At 41.7% G+C, this 21,428-nt stretch overlaps 1 protein-coding gene across 9 annotated transcripts in view; it reads right to left on the bottom strand.

The window, feature by feature from the left end:
• LOC124112017 (rho GTPase-activating protein 20-like) overlaps window positions 1-21,428 on the bottom strand; it is a 276,303-nt gene that overhangs the window by 181,943 nt on the left and 72,932 nt on the right. Inside the window, exon 1 of one of the 9 annotated variants that reach the window (XM_046471993.2) lies at window positions 14,179-14,703. The exons of the other annotated variants lie outside the window; for them this stretch is intronic. The gene's annotated coding sequence lies outside the window, so the exon portion shown is untranslated. Of the gene's footprint in view, window positions 1-14,178; window positions 14,704-21,428 lie in introns of those variants that run through there. 9 annotated transcript variants of the gene reach the window in all.

The following is a 21,428-nucleotide window of genomic DNA, read 5'->3' as shown; positions in this document are numbered from 1 at the left end:
TATCACCGATTCCATAAAGTCAGCAAACAACAAAGGAGGTGAGGTGATAATATTGTGGTAATGAAAGCTGGGTATGAGTGGGTGTTATAGCAATTACACTGTAGGTTGCCAACCCACAAGGGCTGCTACCTATATACACCTTGGTCTGTGGACAATTACACTGTAGGTTGCCAACCAACGAGGCCTACAACCTATATACACCTTGGTCTGTGGACAATTACACTGTAGGTTACCAACCAACGAGGCCTACAACCTATATACACCTTGGTCTGTGGACAATCACACTGTAGGCTGCCAACCCACGAGGCCTACTACCTATATACACCTTGGTCTGTGGACAATTACACTGTAGGTTGCCAACCCACAAGGCCTGCTACCTGTATACACCTTGGTCTGTGGACAATTACACTGTAGGTTGCCAACCCACGAGGCCTACTACCTATATACACCTTGGTCTGTGTACAATTACACTGTAGGTTGCCAACCCACGAGGCCTACTACCTATATACACCTTGGTCTGTGTACAATTACACTGTAGGTTGCCAACCCACGAGGCCTACTACCTATATACACCTTGGTCTGTGTACAATTACACTGTAGGTTGCCAACCCACGAGGCCTACTACCTATATACACCTTGGTCTGTGGACCATTACACTGTAGGTTGCCAACCCACGAGGCCTACTACCTATATACACCTTGGTCTGTGTACAATTACACTGTAGGCTGCCAACCAACGAGGCCTACTACCTATATACACCTTGGTCTGTGGACAATTTCACTGTAGGTTGCCAACCCACGAGGCCTACTACCTATATACACCTTGGTCTGTGGACAATTTCACTGTAGGTTGCCAACTCACGAGGCCTACTACCTATATACACCTTGGTCTGTGGACAATTTCACTGTAGATTACCAACTAACGAGGCCTACTACCTATATACATCTTGGTCTGTGGACAATTACACTGTAGGCTGCCAACCCACGAGGCCTACTACCTATATACACCTTGGTCTGTGGACAATTATACTGTAGGTTGCCAACCCGTGAGGCCTACTACCTATATACACCTTGGTCTGTGGACAATTTCACTGTAGGTTGCCAACCCACGAGGCCTACTACCTATATACACCTTGGTCTGTGGATAATTACACTGTAGGTTGCCAACCCACGAGGCCTACTACCTATATACACCTTGGTCTGTGGACAATTATACTGTAGGTTGCCAACCCACGAGGCCTACTACCTATATACACCTTGGTCTGTGGATAATTACACTGTAGGTTGCCAACCCACGAGACCTACTACCTATATACACCTTGGTCTGTTGACAATTATACTGTAGGTTGCCAACCCACAAGGCCTACTACCTATATACACCTTGGTCTGTGGATAATTACACTGTAGGTTGCCAACCCACGAGACCTACTACCTATATACACCTTGGTCTGTGGACAATTATACTGTAGGTTGCCAACCCACGAGGCCTACTACCTATATACACCTTGGTCTGTGGATAATTACACTGTAGGTTGCCAACCCACGAGACCTACTACCTATATACACCTTGGTCTGTGGATAATTACACTGTAGGTTGCCAACCAACGAGGCCTACTACCTATATACACCTTGGTCTGTGGACAACTACACTGTAGGTTACCAACCCACAAGGCCTATTACCTATATACACCTTGGTCTGTGGACAATTACACTGTAGGCTGCCAACCCACGAGGCCTACTACCTATATACACCTTGGTCTGTGGACAATTTCACTGTAGATTACCAACTAACGAGGCCTACTACCTATATACATCTTGGTCTGTGTACAATTACAATGTAGGCTGCCAACCCACGAGGCCTACTACCTATATACACCTTGGTCTGTGGACAATTATACTGTAGGTTGCCAACCCGTGAGGCCTACTACCTATATACACCTTGGTCTGTGGACAATTTCACTGTAGGTTGCCAACCCACGAGGCCTACTACCTATATACACCTTGGTCTGTGGATAATTACACTGTAGGTTGCCAACCCACGAGGCCTACTACCTATATACACCTTGGTCTGTGGACAATTATACTGTAGGTTGCCAACCCACGAGGCCTACTACCTATATACACCTTGGTCTGTGGATAATTACACTGTAGGTTGCCAACCCACGAGACCTACTACCTATATACACCTTGGTCTGTTGACAATTATACTGTAGGTTGCCAACCCACAAGGCCTACTACCTATATACACCTTGGTCTGTGGATAATTACACTGTAGGTTGCCAACCCACGAGACCTACTACCTATATACACCTTGGTCTGTGGACAATTATACTGTAGGTTGCCAACCCACGAGGCCTACTACCTATATACACCTTGGTCTGTGGATAATTACACTGTAGGTTGCCAACCCACGAGACCTACTACCTATATACACCTTGGTCTGTGGATAATTACACTGTAGGTTGCCAACCCACGAGACCTACTACCTATATACACCTTGGTCTGTGGACAACTACACTGTAGGTTACCAACCCACAAGGCCTACTACCTATATACACCTTGGTCTGTGGACAATTACACTGTAGGCTGCCAACCCACGAGGCCTACTACCTATATACACCTTGGTCTGTGGACAATTATACTGTAGGTTGCCAACCCACGAGGCCTACTACCTATATACACCTTGGTCTGTGTACAATTACAATGTAGGCTGCCAACCCACGAGGCCTACTACCTATATACACCTTGGTCTGTGGACGCCTGACTCCATCAGGGCGAGGGCCCATTCTACAAGGCGATCATAGCACTTTCACCATCGTAATATGTTAATGTATGGAGCTCCGGTCATCTTAGCGCTAAGAACACTTTGTGAAAAAGGGGCCCAGTTCCCTGTAACGTAACCCATTGTGCTACATCTTATCTTTGCTCATCCTAGAACACTTGTATATCAATAAAAATCATGCATGTAAATATTTGGCACATTCTATACAGGCACATTGTCTCAGGAGCGGCTTGTGTTCGTTCATTTGTGCTACAACAAAATATCTGTTTAAACATAAACTAATTATGATTAGGATCTTAGGATTAATGACAAGTGCACACTTGATCTCCCTGGAACAGCCGTGGCCTGTATATCACATCATTCTCAGAGTCATCCCCACCACACAGCAATCGTACACTGATTAGGCAGGTGTTACATCAATGTAATATTACTTCTGTTTATTGAGTCGCGGCAAGTACAGTTTCAACAGTTACCATTTCCCCAACAGCCACAGCCAGATGTCCCAGAAAATTCCCTCGACCCATATAACCTGTTGTTTTATGACAGGAATAATGGCTTGTGTCAAAGGTTATGGGCCCTAAAGATGAAGCAAAGCAAAAGATGGTTTTCACAAAGCCAGCATGAACCGATCATGACACAGTTCATGCAAGTTTTGAATTATAACAAATATTAATTTTCTGCAGATATATCAATGCAGATTTTCCTCTTAATATTCTTAACACTAATCTATTCATGTGAAGCCAAAACAATAAATTAAAAATAATGATGATGATGATGATGATGATGATGATAATATATTTCTTATTATTATTAAGTATTTCAAATATCAATACACAAATAATTGCACACAATTAGTTATTATTATATCTAAAGAAATTAAACAATTCCTTTCATGAATTTGATTTGTCCGAACCCAAAAATGTAATCACATTCAAAGAATAAACACGGAAAATAAAGGATGACTTTACCCATCCAGACTTCCAGGCCCTTGAAGCATCAATGGTACGTCACTTCAGTATGATCATATCCACAGAAACTATCCCACTGACAAGTTCCAAATACCTCGCAGCAGCAATCAGAAACAGGTACTGTGTCATATGTTTATGCAATGTAGAAATGCCATCGCATGTTTACATTATAAGGATAGCAAGTGGTTAACCCATATACGATGCGGAGCATTCCATGTGTCAATATCGCGACTGTCATGGCTGAACGTCCACTAAGCCTCCAGGCAACACACGGCTACATCAGGGATTTGAAGGGGAGGGTCATAAGCTCTTCTCTCGGGCGTGGAGTGAACACAGAGATATTTGGTCACAATTTTGGCCAATATCTGGCCATCATTGGTAACTTCTTCTCATGCACTTTTATATATGGCATTTTTTCTATAATGTTGGTTTTAAGATTATTTGAAAGGCATTGCAAATTGGGAACCTCTTAATTGTCTTAATTCAAGTCTTAATTGAAACCTCTGAAATCTTGATTTTAATATCTTTGAATTGTCTACAAAGTGTAGACCTATTTAAACTGGCAGATTGCATGTATTTTTTACATATCTCATTAACCCTTGTACCTTTCAGACAGTGTAGCCCAGTAGTTAATGTGTTTGCTTGCTATGGACATGACCCTACTTTCATTCCTTATGTTCTTGTACAAGTGTACATGAATCCTTGGATCGGTCAGATAGGGTTCCAGTAGTTAATGTGTTTGCCAAGTTTCATACCTTATAAACTGGTATTTGCAGCTCACTCACTCACTCACTCACTGTGCGGACCAACTCTGAGGTCTTGTGGTAGAGTGTCCACGACCGAGACCGGAAGGTCCGGGATTCGATCCCTGGCTGCGTCATACCAAAAGACATTAAAAGATGGTACTTGTTGTTACCCTGCCTGACACTGGTTGGCTTAGAGTCAGTATACTACTGTGTCTTAGTTGGGTATTCATGTTAAACTGTGGCATGTTATCTCAGTTGGTTAGCACTATAAATTGGCACAGTCAGGACTAGTACAAGCAGCCACACACGTACAGACACACAGACACACACACACGTGCATGCACATTGCTTTATAAGTGCAGTAATCTTGGACGGGATGTTAAGCCCCATTTCACTTCACCTCACCTTAATATACACTACTACATTAATCCTTAGATCAGTCTGACAGGGTAGTCCAGTTGTTAATGTGTTTGCCAAGTTTCATTCCTTACTGGTACAAAACTTTGAAGCCCATTCTTGGTGTGGAATATTGTTGTCATATCTCTTCACAGAGTTACTTACTCACTCATGATACACCCAAGTCAGTATTACCTTGAGAACTTGGACCTTGTATAAATAATGAAATGATGTACGTTTGGACACAACCTGGACAAGTATTCCAAGGAAAACTTTAATTAGATAATGGCAATAATCTTGCCTTCTTGTGTCGTACTTAGACTGATCCCTTAAGGCACTGTCTGATTGATTCCTACTGATAACCTGGAGCGCCCTCTACTGTCTTAGGATGGCAAGGATTCACATTTTGATTATTTGATAGACTACATCCATCCTGATTTAATCTTCTCCCCTGCAGACATATATAACAGAGCAGAGAATATTACCCATAAGGATAAAATGATCAAGTGTAACAACTTTCCAAAATTCACACATGTGCAATTTAGTGATTCTCAATGCTGACAGGTAAGTCGAAGCCATATGACGTCACAGGGCCTCATTGTTGAAAAAAATTGATGACGTCATCCATTGTTCATGACGTCACAAATTGATTACATGATGTCATGTTAACAACAGGCAGCCTCCTATAACATTTGATACGTGAGTGAGTGAGTAAGTTAAAATTTAACGTCGCATCGGCATTATTTCAGCCATATAGCGACGAGACCAAGTTTAATTTGTTAACAATTGAGTCATTTAAGCAAAGGAATATTTAAAATCAATTCATGCATACCATATTTTTTAAAACAATTTATGAAACCTATTTGAGCATAACAATATAATACAGTTTTAAAACACGGGGTACAGGCCACCAGCAACCAAAGTTGGGGATCATGGGGACTTACAGTACCTCTGCTTCCTGCATGATACCCCAGCAGGATTTACGTCATCACACATTTGATACGTTCTTTCTTCATTTTCTCTCTTGTCAGTGAGTAATATATAGGATAACCAACTGGAAACTTTAAACGGATTATCTGCCCCTTGTGAATGAATGCTGTAATTCCCGCGCCTCGTTAACAGCATTCAATGTCTCGGGACACATAAGCCTTATGGTTCGTTGGTTATTCTGAGTGAGTGAGTGAGTGAGTATGGCTTTACAGCGCTTTTAGCAATATTCCAGCAATATCACAGCGGGGGACACCAGAAATGGGCTTCACACATTGTACCCGTCGTGAATCGAACTGGGGTCTTCGGCGTGACTAGCAAACGCTTTAACCAGTAGGCTATCCGACCGCCCCGTTGGTTATTCTGTAAGTACGACACCACTGGTCAGTTGATGAAGAGGGGATTTTCATACAAATTGTAGATTTACTGATTAAGTCAGATAACACTCTGTTTGGGATTTCTTAACATAAATACAGAGTACAGCTCAATTATATCGCTCACTCATACACATCCACCAATTCATTCACTCTCTCTCACACAACCAATCAACTACTCTTTCATTAACTCTATCATTAAGCAGTATACTTCTGAATGGGTAACACTGAGAACAACCAATATATACAGTACCATCACAGTGCTGGCAGTAAAGGACAACCAATACATACAGTACCATCACATTGCCGGCAGCAAAGGACAACCAACACATACAGTACCATCACAGTGCTGGCAGTAAAGGACAACCAACACATACAGTACCATCACAGTGCTGGCAGTAAAGGACAACCAACACATACAGTACCATCACAGTGCTGGCAGTGAAGGACAACCACAACATACAGTACCATCACAGTGCTGGCAGTAAAGGACAACCAACACATACAGTACCATCACAGTGCTGGCAGTAAAGGACAACCAACACATACGGTACCATCACAGTTCTGGCAGCATGCACCTACACTCGAGGTAGGGCAGTCAGACCTTGATTCAAGCATAACACAAGTTGCTGTGTGTCACTGTTTGGCAGCACATGGTGCTTAAAAAGATCCACTTATTTCCTGGCACCTCTGTAACACATACACAGCAGCAGCCATCTTAGAAATAACTCATTAATTACAATTATCTGCTCAACTTGTTAGTGGGTGGTTGTGTAAGCCAGGGTCAGGTTCTGTCAATATCTTAGAAAACAGAGTATGACTAAGAAGTACACTGACAAGATATCTAGATGCAGAAGCAGCAGAGTGGATCTTCAGCTTTTGGATAGACTGTCATAAAGGCCTTGAAACGAATATATCCGTCAAAGCCCATGCAAGTCTATAATATTTGGTGAGTCTAGATAACTGCAGTATCAGTATCAGTCTCTGGGCTCCTTTTTATTATATTTTAATAACTATATTCTAGCAACTGTTTTTATCTGTAAAATATGTTCATTTCATCGACTAGATTGTAGTCTAGCTTTTTGGACTGCAATGGGACATATTGGTCTGCACTGCGATACACTAAACAGCCAGTGCACACCAAACAGCTGGTTACCTGGAGCACCTCGTCCATAATGTCCACACACACTGGCCATTGTTACCACCTAATCCCCAATCTCTTCTTGTGTTGTTTTGCTTAATGTCAGCTAGCAATATTCCAGCTATATCATGGCGGTCTGTAAATCACTGTCTTTCACCAGACAAACCAATGGTTGATACGATGAGTAACGTCACAATGACACAAAGTAACCTGAACCAATTCAGTGTCAAACAAAATTCACTCATCAACTTCCACATTAAATAAAGCATATGGCCCTCTTCATTCTCGATATTGAAAATCATTTCTCCTTAATTCCTGAACACAACAGTCCTGCCAACTCCACCCAAGCCAACCCCAAATCCATCCTAAACCCCGACCCCACCCAAGCCAAGCCAACCCCACCTCAGCTAGTCCCATCCTATCCAAACCCACCCCACCTCAGCCAGTCCCATCCTATCCAAACCCACCCCACCTCAGCCAGTCCCATCCTATCCAAACCCACCCCACCTCAGCCAGTCCCATCCTATCCAAACCCACCCCACCTCAGCCAGTCCCATCCTATCAAAACTGAACCACCTAAGCCAGTCCCATCCTATCCAAACCCACCCCACCTCAGCCAGTCCCATCCTATCAAAACCCACCCCACCTCAGCCAGTCCCATCCTATCCAAACCCACCCCACCTCAGCCAGTCCCATCCTATCAAAACTGAACCACCTAAGCCAGTCCCATCCTATCAAAACCCACCCCACCTCAGCCAGTCCCATCCTATCCAAACCCACCCCACCTCAGCCAGTCCCATCCTATCAAAACCCACCCCACCTCAGCCAGTCCCATCCTATCTGAACTCAACCACCTAAGCCAGTCCAATCCTATCCAAACCCACCCCACCTCAGCCAGTCCCATCCTATCAAAACCCACCCCACCTCAGCCAGTCCGATTCCTATCTGAACTCAACCACCTAAGCCAGTCCAATCCTATCCAAACCCACCCCACTTAAGCCAATCACATCCTATCCAAACCCACCCCACCTCAGCCAGTCCCATCCTATCAAAACCCACCCCACCTCAGCCAGTCCTATCCTATCCAAACTCACCTCATCTCAGCCAGTCCTATCCTATCCAAACTGAACCACCTAAGCCAGTCCCATCCTATCAAAACCTACCCCACCTCAGCCAGTCCCATCCTATCCAAACTCACCCCACCTCAGCCAGTCCCATCCAAGCCAAACTCAACCACCTAAGCCAGTCCCATCCTATCCAAACCCACCCCACCTCAGCCAGTCCCATCCAAGCCAAACTCACCCCACCTCAGCCAGTCCCATCCAAGCCAAACTCACCCCACCTCAGCCAGTCCCATCCAAGCCAAACCCACCCCACCTCAGCCAGTCCCATCCTATCCAAACTCACCCCACCTCAGCCAGTCCCATCCAAGCCAAACTCACCCCACCTCAGCCAGTCCCGTCCAAGCCAAACCCACCCCACCTAAGCCAGTCCCATCCAAGCCAAACTCAACCACCTAAGCCAGTCCCATCCTATCCAAACCCTCACCCTCCAAACATCCAAACTAATACCTGATATGTACCCAATTATAATCCATAACAGTAATAATTTCCCAAAGAGCCTACGCCTAAACTGTTACAAACACAGCTCCACCTACGAAGTGAGATGACCTATCTGTGTCTGAAGGTATCGCAGCCTGTGTCGGCCACAGGTAACGGGACTGACATACTTCACCTGCTCTAATGAACATGTCACCAAGGTGCCCTTTGATCGTGATGACAAGTTTAGATGGGAGATTGTTATGAATGTACACAGTGTCAGGTTGGCACACTGAGGAGCCTCTGTGTTTCTACCTGGGAATCATAAACAGATCGTTTACATAATCTATATGTTTGGAAACAAGCAGCATGGAACATGTCTGGATTAAATCGTGGTTATGTAGAATATCTGGGTCAGTATGTCCGTGGTGGAACTCATATTTCATCAGCCTAGAGTACATTCAAATAATTTACGTCATTATTCTAATCCTTTTAAGTGTCATCTATCTGAAGTTACATATGGTTCAAAAGTTGTTATGATACAAATAGCCATGGGCCCAAAACTACATATACTAGTTATTTGGTTGAACTTGTTTTACATCACACTGAACAGTACAAATTGACAGCAGCCTCTAAATAATCGGGTCTGAACCAGACAATCCAGTGATTGATATTATGAGTAACGATCCATGCCTTCAACCAAGTCACCAAACCTGACCAACCAATCCAACTGGTGGCCTGGGAAAACTGAATAAAATACTGTGAGGAGTAAAGTAGAGAAATTCTACAATAACTTCTTCATACTTACCATGGTGAATAACTCTCTGCAAACTTATGACTGTATGTTGTGAATATGTGCAACTTAGATATGCCCTGGAAGATCAAGGCATAGGATGCTCATTCTGTTTGAAAGGTGTTTCACATTCAACAGGTTTCAGTATGAAGAATGGATTGTCAGTCTGTTTGAAAGGTTGTTCACATTCAACAGGTTTCAGTATGAAGACTGGATTGTCAGTCTGTTTAAAAGGTAGTTCACATTCAACAGGTTCCAGTATGAAGAATGAATTGTCAGACTGTTTGAAAGGTTGTTCATATTCAACAGGTTTCCGTATGAAGAATGGATGAAAGGTTGTTCACACGCAACAGGTTTCAGTATGGAGAATGGATTGTCAGTCTGTTTGAAAGGTTGTTCACATTCAACAGTTTCCAGTATGAAGAATTGATGAAAAGGTTGTTCACATTCAACAGGTTCCAGAACACTGTACCTTGTCCTGAATGTGTAACAGCAATGAATGTGAGTGGAGTAAGATAACAGCCGTGGACATCTCTAGTCTAGCAGAGAATGGAAGTGGCACCAGACACTTCACCAAATGCCATGACAGTTCGTGTTGGTCTTTGATGGAAAGCATATGGTAGAGAAGTGCATATGACATTTACTTCACAATGAGGCATATTTGTGTCTACCATGACTGCTGCCGAAATGTACCTTCGGCCTTACTTGAGAACTAAGCTGGATGTGCATACCAAAACCTTGGCTGGATCGTAAACCAATAACTTGGATGGATTGTGAAACAATAACTTGGATGGATTGTGAACCAATAACTTGGATGGATTGTAAATCAAAGACTTGAATGGACTGTATACCAAACATTTGGCTGGATTGTAAACCAATAACTTGGCTGGATTGTGAACCAATAACTTGGATGGATTGTAAATCAAAGACTTGAATGGACTGTATACCAAACATTTGGCTGGACTGTAAACCAATAACTTGGATGGATTGTGAACCAATAACTTGGATGGATTGTAAATCAAAGACTTGAATGGACTGTATACCAAACATTTGGCTGGATTGTAAACCAATAACTTGGCTGGATTGTGAACCAATAACTTGGATGGATTGTGAACCAATAACTTGGATGGATCGTAAATCAAAGCCTTGAATGAACTGTATACCAAACATTTGGCTGGACTGTAAACCAATAACTTGGCTGGATTGTGAACCAATAACTTGGCTGGATTGTGAACCAATAACTTGGATGGATTGTAAATCAAAGACTCGAATGGACTGTATACCAAACATTTGGCTGGACTGTAAACCAATAACTTGGATGGATTGTGAACCAATAACATGGATGGATTGTAAATCAAAGACTTGAATGGACTGTATACCAAACATTTGGCTGGATTGTAAACCAATAACTTGGCTGGATTGTGAACCAATAACTTGGATGGATTGTGAACCAATAACTTGGATGGATCGTAAATCAAAGCCTTGAATGAACTGTATACCAAACATTTGGCTGGACTGTAAACCAATAACTTGGCTGGATTGTGAACCAATAACTTGGATGGATCGTAAATCAAAGCCTTGAATGAACTGTATACCAAACATTTGGCTTGACTGTAAACCAATAACTTGGCTGGATTGTGAATCAATAATTTGGAGGGATCGTAAATCAAAGACTTGAACGGACTATGAACCAATAACTTGGATCAGACAAGGATGTCGAGGGAAACCAATGAATTTGTCTGTACTTCAATGATACAAAGGTCACGGCCATTGTTTGGTTCGCGTCAGTGGGGTCCGTATGTGATTGTCAAAAGTGGGCGGGTGAAGATCATGATGATGATGAGAATAGGATGGGGATGAGAATACGACTCTTTCACAAAATACGTTCTCTGGCATCTGTAAGAGAGACATGGCCCCAGCTGGGTGACCATCATTCTTATGACAAACTTTTGTAAGGTATTTTAGATGTATTTCAATAGAGATCCTCTAACATGATTAGTGGGCATATCGTGCCTCCGTGTACCCATCACCAGCAATCTGTGATCAAGACATCAGGACAAGGGTTTAACATTACACACCAAACCTAATGATGTTCTTTTATTCCTTGAAAGCCCAGAAGGTGAATACATTTACAACCAAATACACCATTCACATAACCTTGTAGATACCATGCTACACAGAAGATATCAATTGTATTTATCTGTCAAATACTTTCTAGAAAACTGCTGACAACACACTGATAATCCTGTTAAGTTATAAATAACTAAAAAAATCTGCAATGTCATATACTGAACAAGAGACTTAAACCAAGGCAGGAGAGTAAATGATCTGAAAACTTTGAACATAAGGCCAGGTTTTTAAATTTCTGAATACAGATTCGCAGTTGGAAGGTGGGTTATAAAATATATTACCTAATAGAAGTTTAATAACAGCCAATGTTTTCATATGACCATATTTAATCTATCATGCCATGACTATAGTTAATCTGTCATGCCATGGCAGATTAACTATATTCATTGAAAAAATCGGGTGTTAACTTCTACTGAGTATATTTTTCTACCCGTCTCCCAACTGTAAATCTGTATTCAGAACTTCGAAGTTTTTAGATCATTTACTCTCTTGCCTACAAACATCTAAATTTCTTATTTCAAATTACACACAATATTTTAAACAAAATCGTAATTCACTATTAATAACTTTCTCATTATCCCTGCCTGATAAAAACCTTTCCGATTTCCCGGTTTTCCAGGGCTTGTAAAAGAGTCTGACAACCCATGGAGCAATTCAAAGCAACATGTACGTCTCAGAGCTCCAGATAAGCTGCGTATCTGCGTATAATACACATAAAAAACGCAGAAATACGCAGTTAAATAAAATCCAAGCGTATCAAATACGCAACGAACATAACAGATTCGCTACAAAAATAAAACTTGTGCGTATCATCAAAATATTGTGAAGTAACCCTGCGTATTCGATTAGCAAATCAGCAACTTATTTTGAAATTATTAACGGACATTCCGTCAACCTTGCCAAACTCCACGATGACAGTTACATCATGATCATTTGCCATCACACTTTCTTGGTATTTTTGAGTCCTATAAAGCTCTCGAACCCACAATACCCAGATAGAATTACTGATACCCAATGATTTTAAAATGCATGGGTAAAATACCCACAACACCAAAAGCGTATCTGGAGCTCTGAATCTGTTGGCTGGAGTCACAACCCGGGGTCATGCAGTTTACCGGTATAAGTGTGCATGTACATAAGTCCATTTAGGGCACTCAGAAGGGATTAGCCCTGGTGTAAATGTATCCTCGTGATTTAGACACACGGCATGTAAAGCGACCCCCCATGTAACCGCGTTCAAACCTTCCCCATGAATCACACACACTTGTGCGCCCCTTGCTCAACTACTAACACATGGGGGAAAGCTGCTGAACAGATTCTCAAGTTGAAACCAATAAGTATTGAGACATCCAGGATTGGATAGACTTGGGAGAGAAATAGAAATTCAGACATTAATTTGGACATGGTTCAGAAGTCTGTTATAAAGATTGCATACACACGTCCTGTGCGCAGGCTTCTCAGGCTAAGATAACATCAGTTTATCAGAAGAGTTATTCAAGCTTGAAACCCTTTTCCCTTCCGAGATCTTGATCAGTCTGCCATGTGAACTGAGTTAGAAGCTGAACCAACGGAGTTGCTGTGCACTAATTCTCAGATCTTCTAATGATGTGCACTTGAAAGAAAATCTTATTTGGACAGATATGATCGATCTATTTCCTAAACCCATTAACTCCAAATATTGTCTATCTCAAACTTGCCATTGAACTTAACTTCATATCAATTACATGTTCATAATAGTTTGAGATTCTGTTTATATCAAAGAGGATCTCATGTTCTTGTCTAGTCTCACTTACAGACACTATATTTTAAAGAACGTTCACCCTCATTCAATTCTCATCCCCTTCTCAGCTCTAGCAGGCAATACTCATCCCCTTCTCAGCTCTAGCAGGCGATACTCAACCCCTTTTCAGCTCTAAATTAAGAGATTTGAGATTCTATAACACTTGAAGATTCATTTATAGAAGAATTTCTATTTAAACTAATATACAGAATTTTACATTGCTGACCATGTTAATCTAGTCCTCTTGCATCATGACTGTGGAATATTGGTTTAATATAAATCAAAACCAGTCTAGATGATAAGATTAGGCAACAAACAACTATCAGTATTGTCAACAAAATTAAGTGAGAGATTTATTGTTGTGTAATATCATGTTTTACGCAGGTCCTCATAGCACTGCCATAATTGGATTCCATATTTGCAATGAATTCACAAAATATGTCAAGAAAGTTCTTTTGATGCTGAGCAACAACATTCAAACACAAGTTGTATGAACTATGACGGTCAAAGTCACACTTGAAATAATAACAAAGTATATACTTACACAAAACTTGCACTCCAAGAATTAAATCCATGCCACATGGTACATCCACAAAAAAACCCGAATTGTAACTATTACTTCCTTGTCAAATCGACAAAAAAAGTCAAATCGTCTTTAGGCCTGGACAGACTCCCCCAACAGCTATACACCCATTCAGACAATGGTGATGTACTGTCTATGAGAGAACGTAGGTAACCGGTGCCCCCCTCACCATACTGCAGGCTGATCTGGCCCAAGATGCTGGGGATAATAATAGTCAGATCAGTAATTGGCTCCACACCTTAGAGGGCTCTCTGTGTCCTCAAGTCAGCTCCACGGCTCCACCTCGACATGCAAGCACTCACACAAGCATCGTCTGCCTGCAACAGTTGTCTCTTCAGAAACTCTTCAACTTTTTGCTCAAATATTCTTTACCTCCAGATCCTCTTTGCTGAGGTGGTACAGCTCTGTGAAGTGAGCAGTGAGTGTCTCTGTGATGTGGTTACAAGTTCTATGCATGTACATGTTAGAGCGTTTCCCTGTCCGGTGTTACCAGCTGCTTGTAGACGTTCTCAGTCATCCAAATCAACACAGCTACTGATTAAAGATTTAGACAGGCTAATCCCTCCCTTCAATACCTTGCACATGAACAAAGTGTTAAGTGGAAGCATGACACTGTATCAAACAAAGCTGTTTGTGGCTCACGTCTGCATCTCTCCACTCACATGGCTCTACCCATGTATATACATACATCACGGGGAGGAAGTCGGATGTACGGATATGTATACGGAAGATGTCAGTCATAGAAAAGGGGAAAACTATCTTGGAGGTATTTGGGAATATCGTGAGCATGGCAACTATACCTCCAATTCATTGTATTGTAATGGTAAACCTGTCAAAGGCTTCAGTGTTAAATCAATCAGGATGGTGAAAAAAAATGTCAGAAATTAGACGTTTTTTGCTAACCATTTTAATTAAGAATTGCCTTTTTGTGCATTTTTGAAGCTTTAACTTCATAAATGCAAAAACAAATTGGAGACTTTTCTTATAAATAATGTCAACAATATGAACTTTACATATAGCTTCATAGAATTATTAACACATAAAAAATTGTAGACGATATGGAATCGGTGAGAACATTCAGCACCATACTGTCACACAAGCCCCTCCCATTTTATTATCAGCCAATCAGGAAACAGTAGTTCGGTAGGAGGTGTGGCCTATTTTATTTTATGGTAACATGAATGCAACAAAACCTGCTTGGTTAGGTAAATGCCATGGAAACAATTTTGGGGGCAGTTTATTTATTTTCTTGTGATATAGATTATCTTGGTAAGAAATTAGCAGAGGCAGGTGGCAAGAACAAAGCAACAAAACTGTCGGGCAGATTTGAGGTTTACTTCCACAGAAACTCTTGAGAAAAAGGTGAGGTGAGGTGAAATGGGGTTTAACGTTGAGTCGAAGATTATTGCACTTATATAGCAACGTGCATGCACATGTCTGTGTGTGTGTGTGTGGCTGCTTGTACTAATCCAGACTGATGCCGATTTATAGTGCTACCTCACTGAGATACCATGCCGCAGTTTAACATGAATACCCCACTCAGACACAGTATACTGACTCCGAGCCGCCCAGTCCTTGTTTTAGCCCCTTAATGCCGAGCGCCAGACAGGGTAACAACAAGTACTATCTTTTAACGTGTTTTGGTATGACGCAGTCAACAAACCAGGGACCTTCTGCTCTCCGGGCGGACCATGGAGGCGGTCTTTGAGAAAAAGACTAGGTTAAAAAAAACCACAAAACAAAACACAGTATTTTCTATTTTAGTGTGCAAATGTAAGGGTAGGTTCATCAATGAAAACGAAAAATACCAAAACTTAAAAAAACGTTCCAACCCACATAAGAATCTTCTGTTTGGAAGAAAATTGGACATGGACAGAGTGTTCATGAGTATTATTCTATTTCACCATGTTCAAGATTGGCACGTCAGTAAACCAGGAAATAAATACAATATAATTGAATTTGATTGGTTACATCTGAAATGGCATTTCCTTCATATTTTATAGTGACCATGATTGTGGGAGATTTGATCAGTCTTTGACGAGGGTTGTGCCGTTCAGATGGACGTGCTCACAGTGGGACACAGACAGCTTGGAGCAGCCATACTGATGTACTACCCAAGGCCAAAGTCTCCCAATCCTTGGATTCCCCTGAACCAGGTAAAACAGAGTGATGTTTGCAGGCCAGGCACTGATATACTGACTGCTGCAATCTGGAACACTGTCATCAATTCATACACTTAAATGGATCGACCGCTGCTAGGTAATTATCTCCCCTGTTGGGATCCTTGGAAGAACTGGTCCCCAGAACCCAATGATTGCTTCCCTTTGGGATTCCTGGAAGAACAGGTCCCCCCAAACCCCATGATTGTCTCCCTTGGGGATTCCTTGGCAGAAATGGTCCCCAGAACACCATGATTGTCTCCCTTGGGGATTCCTGGAAGAACAGGTCCCCCAGACCCCATGATTGTCCCCCTTTGGGATTCCTGGGCAGAAATGGTCCCCAGAACACCATGATTGTCTAACTTGTTGGGATTCCTGGAAGAAATTCCATGATTGTCTCCCTTGGAGATTGAAGTAACCTGTGATTGTCTCCCTTGGGGATTGCAGTACAGAATAGATCCTAGGTACTCCCTTGGGGACTGCAGTGGGGAATATGTCTCCAGTACTCCATGTTTTGCACAAGAGCAGATACATTGGGGATTGGTTGGCTACAATGTCTAAACAGAGTTAGTGTTGCCCATGCTATCAACCACTGGTTTGCTGGGCCAGATCCGATGAACTACAGGTCAGGATTTAGCTGGGCTAATACCGACCATAACATAAAACACCTCACTCACTTAATTCTCCCTATTACCATTGTCAGGTAAATAGGGCTACACCGATACACCAGTATAAGGTAATCTCCAGTAACAGATATTCCATCTCCACTCTGTCAACAGTATCAGCCGTACAGTAAACACAGGGCTCCCTTGTTAAAACACTCACTCCATGTTCCTGGTGTTAACACAGTCCCAAATGCCTGTAGCCTGTGGGAGTATTTATAAATATTGTGGCCATACATTTTTAAGTGAATGGCATGAAGAGCTATGATCGCACAGATTTGTTCCTTCAAATTTTGACATTTTGCTGAGATGTTACAAAATAATATAAACAAAGGTGGTATGAAAAATGAATATTTACCAAATATTGTTATTCTCAGGATGTGTTGGTATGTGATGGCATAGATATTTTAGGGATTGATAGTTACATGATTGCTCATTTTAGTCGGCTGTTTCCATATCTGGCGGTTGATGATCAAGAAAAGACTGACACTTCAAGAAGGACTGTGTGTATGTGGTTTACAGTAAATGGAAATTAAAAAGCACTATATTAAAGTGTCCCAGATTTCTCCTTTTGAATACACTAGGGTTAGGACATGACGTTATTGTTAAATAAAACCAAGAGACTCAGACAATAATTAATGCTTCATTATTTACAGAATCACTGATTTAGGAAATCTGGAATAAATCCCCTCAACCAAATTAAATTGAACATATTTCAGTTATGAAAAAAATCAGATAAAAATGGAAAGAACCCTTTGACTTTTCCCTCCCAAAAACATTTTTTCCTCTTAATTTCACCTGACAATTATTTTAAAAATCATTGATAAAATCTAAATCTAAAATGTTATTATTTCACCCACTGACCCTGGGAAAAAAATAGGAAAAAAAGACGTCATGCTACTTCCAAAACGTCATCTGCACTCTGAGCACAATAACAACGCTTCCTCCTTTATGCGATGTTCTACATGTAATGTACGTGGAAGATGTTGTTCAAGATGCCAATGCAAACACCAGCAGATGTAATATAGTCTACATCTAAACAAACAGCAGTCTGATCAGGTTCCACCTTTGTCGTTGTGGGACTTAGCACACCTCTGTCAGTGTGTGTGGACACGACCACAATGTGCCCAATACACTGGAGCTCCCCTCATCAAAGGATTCGTGTCATTGTAATAGGGTCAAATGTATTGTTGTAGTGGGATTAGGATACCTACATACACTGATGTGCTTGTTTACTCGTACACGCAGGATGTAGGTCTGTGGTAATTAGGTCAAACTTCCACCTATCCCTGACAGGGGTTGTGGACATGGAGCTGGGAGATGAAACAGTCTTTTGTGTAAGACCATTTGTTTTATACCGCTATTAGCAATATTCCAGCAATATCATGGCTGGGGACACCAGAAATGGGCTTCATACATTGCACCCATGGGGGAATCGAACCCGGGTTTTCGGCATGATGAGTGAACGCTTTAACCATTAGGCTACTCCATTGCCCCTGTATTCAGAATATGATTTGGTTTGGTTGGTTTGTTGTTTAACGCTGCACTCAGCAATATTCCAGCTATATGATGGCGGTCTGTAAATAATCCAGTCTGGACCAGACAATCCAGTGATTGACATCATGAGCCAAGTCAGCGAGCCTGACCACCCGATCCCGTTAGTTGCCTCTTACGACAAGCATAGTCGCCTTTTACAGCAAGCATGGTTGCTGAAGACCTATTCTACCCTGGATCTTCATGGGTCATTCAGAATATGAGGAAAATCACATACCAGCAGCATCATGAGTGTAACACTGTCTCCCATCTCACAGTTATGTGTGGTGCAGACAGACCACAGCAGACATACAGAATATCACAGCAAATGTATATCATACAAATTGAATGTATAACAATTCTCAATCAGTAAAATTACTGGACACTTGTAAACATTATGTGCAGCACGAGTACTTTGAACATTCATTTCACAATCTGCTTAGGGCAAAATGACAACTCAGCCCAGAGGATCAGATCCATGGAACCAAATTTTATCATTTTCACTCAACAAATACCTAAAAAGGCCAGCAAGTTGTGACGAACTGTCTGAATTGTCCAGAAATCAGTTGCCAATTTTCTCGAGTTTCTTACATGCAAATTCTGAGGAGATGAACTCACCTAACTACCTGGGTCCACTTGCACAAAGCGATCTTAGTGCTAAGACTATCGTTAGCCTATGTTAAAATATGGGAGTAACAATCATCTTAGCGCTAAGATCACTTTGTGCAAGTGGGCCCTGGACCACCTCTGCTGGGGAATAACTATTTATCAGAAAATTCTTAGACCAATGATGTATTTTGATAATTTCTCTATGATTGTCAATAAATACAATACTAACTCATTTTTCTGGCCAAGTCATCTGAACCAACATTTCCTTTTTGTCTCAAATGTGACTATCAACACGACAGACCACATACCGCGGTGTGAGCCAGGAACCGGAATCCTGACAAAAAGTCTGACATTCCTGAACGTTAACAACTTTGTTCTTATCGTGTTCCTTAGTTGTGCATGGGGAGTACTGTTTTCTCTGTCTCCACTGCTGGTAAACACTGCACTGTGTTTGTTTGTTTGTTGGTTAACACTGCACTCGGCAATATTGCAGCTATATGACGACACTCTGTAAATAATCGAGACCAGACAATCCAGGTATTAACATCATGAGAATCGATCTATGCAATTGGGATATGATGACACGTATCAACCAAGTCACTGAGTCTGACTGCCTGACTACCTGATCCCGTTAGTCGCCTCTTATGACAAGCATGGGTTGCTGAAGACCAATTCTAACCAGGATCTTCACGGGGGCATAAATATTGTGGTACACCTACTGCATACTGCGTACATACTTTGTGTTCTAATTGTGTATAATTGGTGTGTAGGTACATGTGACATAGTGCATACTTGTATAAATGTACACTGTTTGCTTGGTGGATGTTTGTGTATAAATCAGTGTACCGTATTTCCTCTATTAGACGCCGGGCCTCTAGGAGAAGCCGGGTCAATTGTTCAGTGCAAAATATAGAAGCCAGGTCTCTAATAGATGCTGGGTTGATCAATTGATACAATTACTGATCCCTTTTTGGGACCTTAATTTGTGGTCATAGTGAAATGGGGGTATTAATAGAAGCCGGGCCTCCAATAGATGCTGAGCCTCTAATTGACGCCAGGTCAAAGGCTTGTCCCAAATAAATAGAAGCCCGTGCGTCTAATAGAGGAAATACGGTATGTGGTATACCAGTGCTTTGTTTGTTGTTTAACACGGCATTGGGATACAGGTTGCATCGTTGCACCACTATTGCAAAAGCATTTCAGCGATTTACCTTCTTTACCTTCTCACAACGTAGTCAGGGTGTATGACTCGTTCATAATTTGTTGTTTAACGCCACACTCAGCAATATTCCAGCTATAAGATGGTGGTCTGGGAATAATCGAGTCTGGACCAGACAATCCAGTGATTGATACCATGAGCACTGATCAGGGCAACTGGGATACAATGACATGCATCAATAAAGTCAGAGAGCTTGACCACCTGATCCCGTTTGTCGCCTCTTACGACAAGCATGGGTTGCTGAAGACCTATCCTCACGTGGATCTTCACGGGTTGGATACGTATTCGACGTAATAAGCGCCCTGCTCTTATAAGCGCCAACGTTGAAATTTGGTAATATATTGGCTAGTGAACAATCCCAATTAGCAACCCTTCTAATTGATCAATGTACACAAGACTTATTTATTCGTGTACAATACGCACTCGTGAGTTATATGCACCCTTAATTATGGGCAATTAAATTCTAGAAAATATATCTGTTGTGTATAATACGCACAGACTTTTCTTTTGTATCATTTCAGGCTGTCAGCATAAACCACGAAATTTACGATCTTTCAACTCTGTTTTTTTTTTCACCAAAATTTTATTCTAATAAGAGCCCACTATTTCTTATTTTGAGAGCGCCCTGCGCGCTTATTACATCGAATATGGCATATATATATATATACATATGCAATGTAATACAAGATGTATACAGTGTTTTCGAGATGTGTAAGTAATATATCGCACCATATTACAACATGTTCCCAGTCTTTTACATGACATACCCAGCAGTGCAGCCCTGCAACAGAAGACTGGGTAACTGTCCACAACACATCCAACCCATTGAGGTCCAAGCAGATGTATGAGTGAGTGAGTTGGGTTTAATGCTTCTTTTAACAGTATTCCAGTTATATCACAGCATGTCAGCTTAATGTGGGAGGAAAGCCCGAATTGATGCAGGCCTCAGACATTTACCACTTCGTTGAAACCCACGAGCACAGGTATGGTGCTGACAAACCTACAAACACAATCAGTCCGAAACGGGAT

This window comes from Haliotis rufescens, unplaced genomic scaffold, assembly GCF_023055435.1.
Source record: "Haliotis rufescens isolate VD_foot unplaced genomic scaffold, xgHalRufe1.0.p SCAF_5, whole genome shotgun sequence".
NCBI classification, from domain to species: Eukaryota; Metazoa; Mollusca; class Gastropoda; order Lepetellida; family Haliotidae; genus Haliotis; species Haliotis rufescens.
This window is presented reverse-complemented; position numbering and strand designations above follow the sequence as displayed.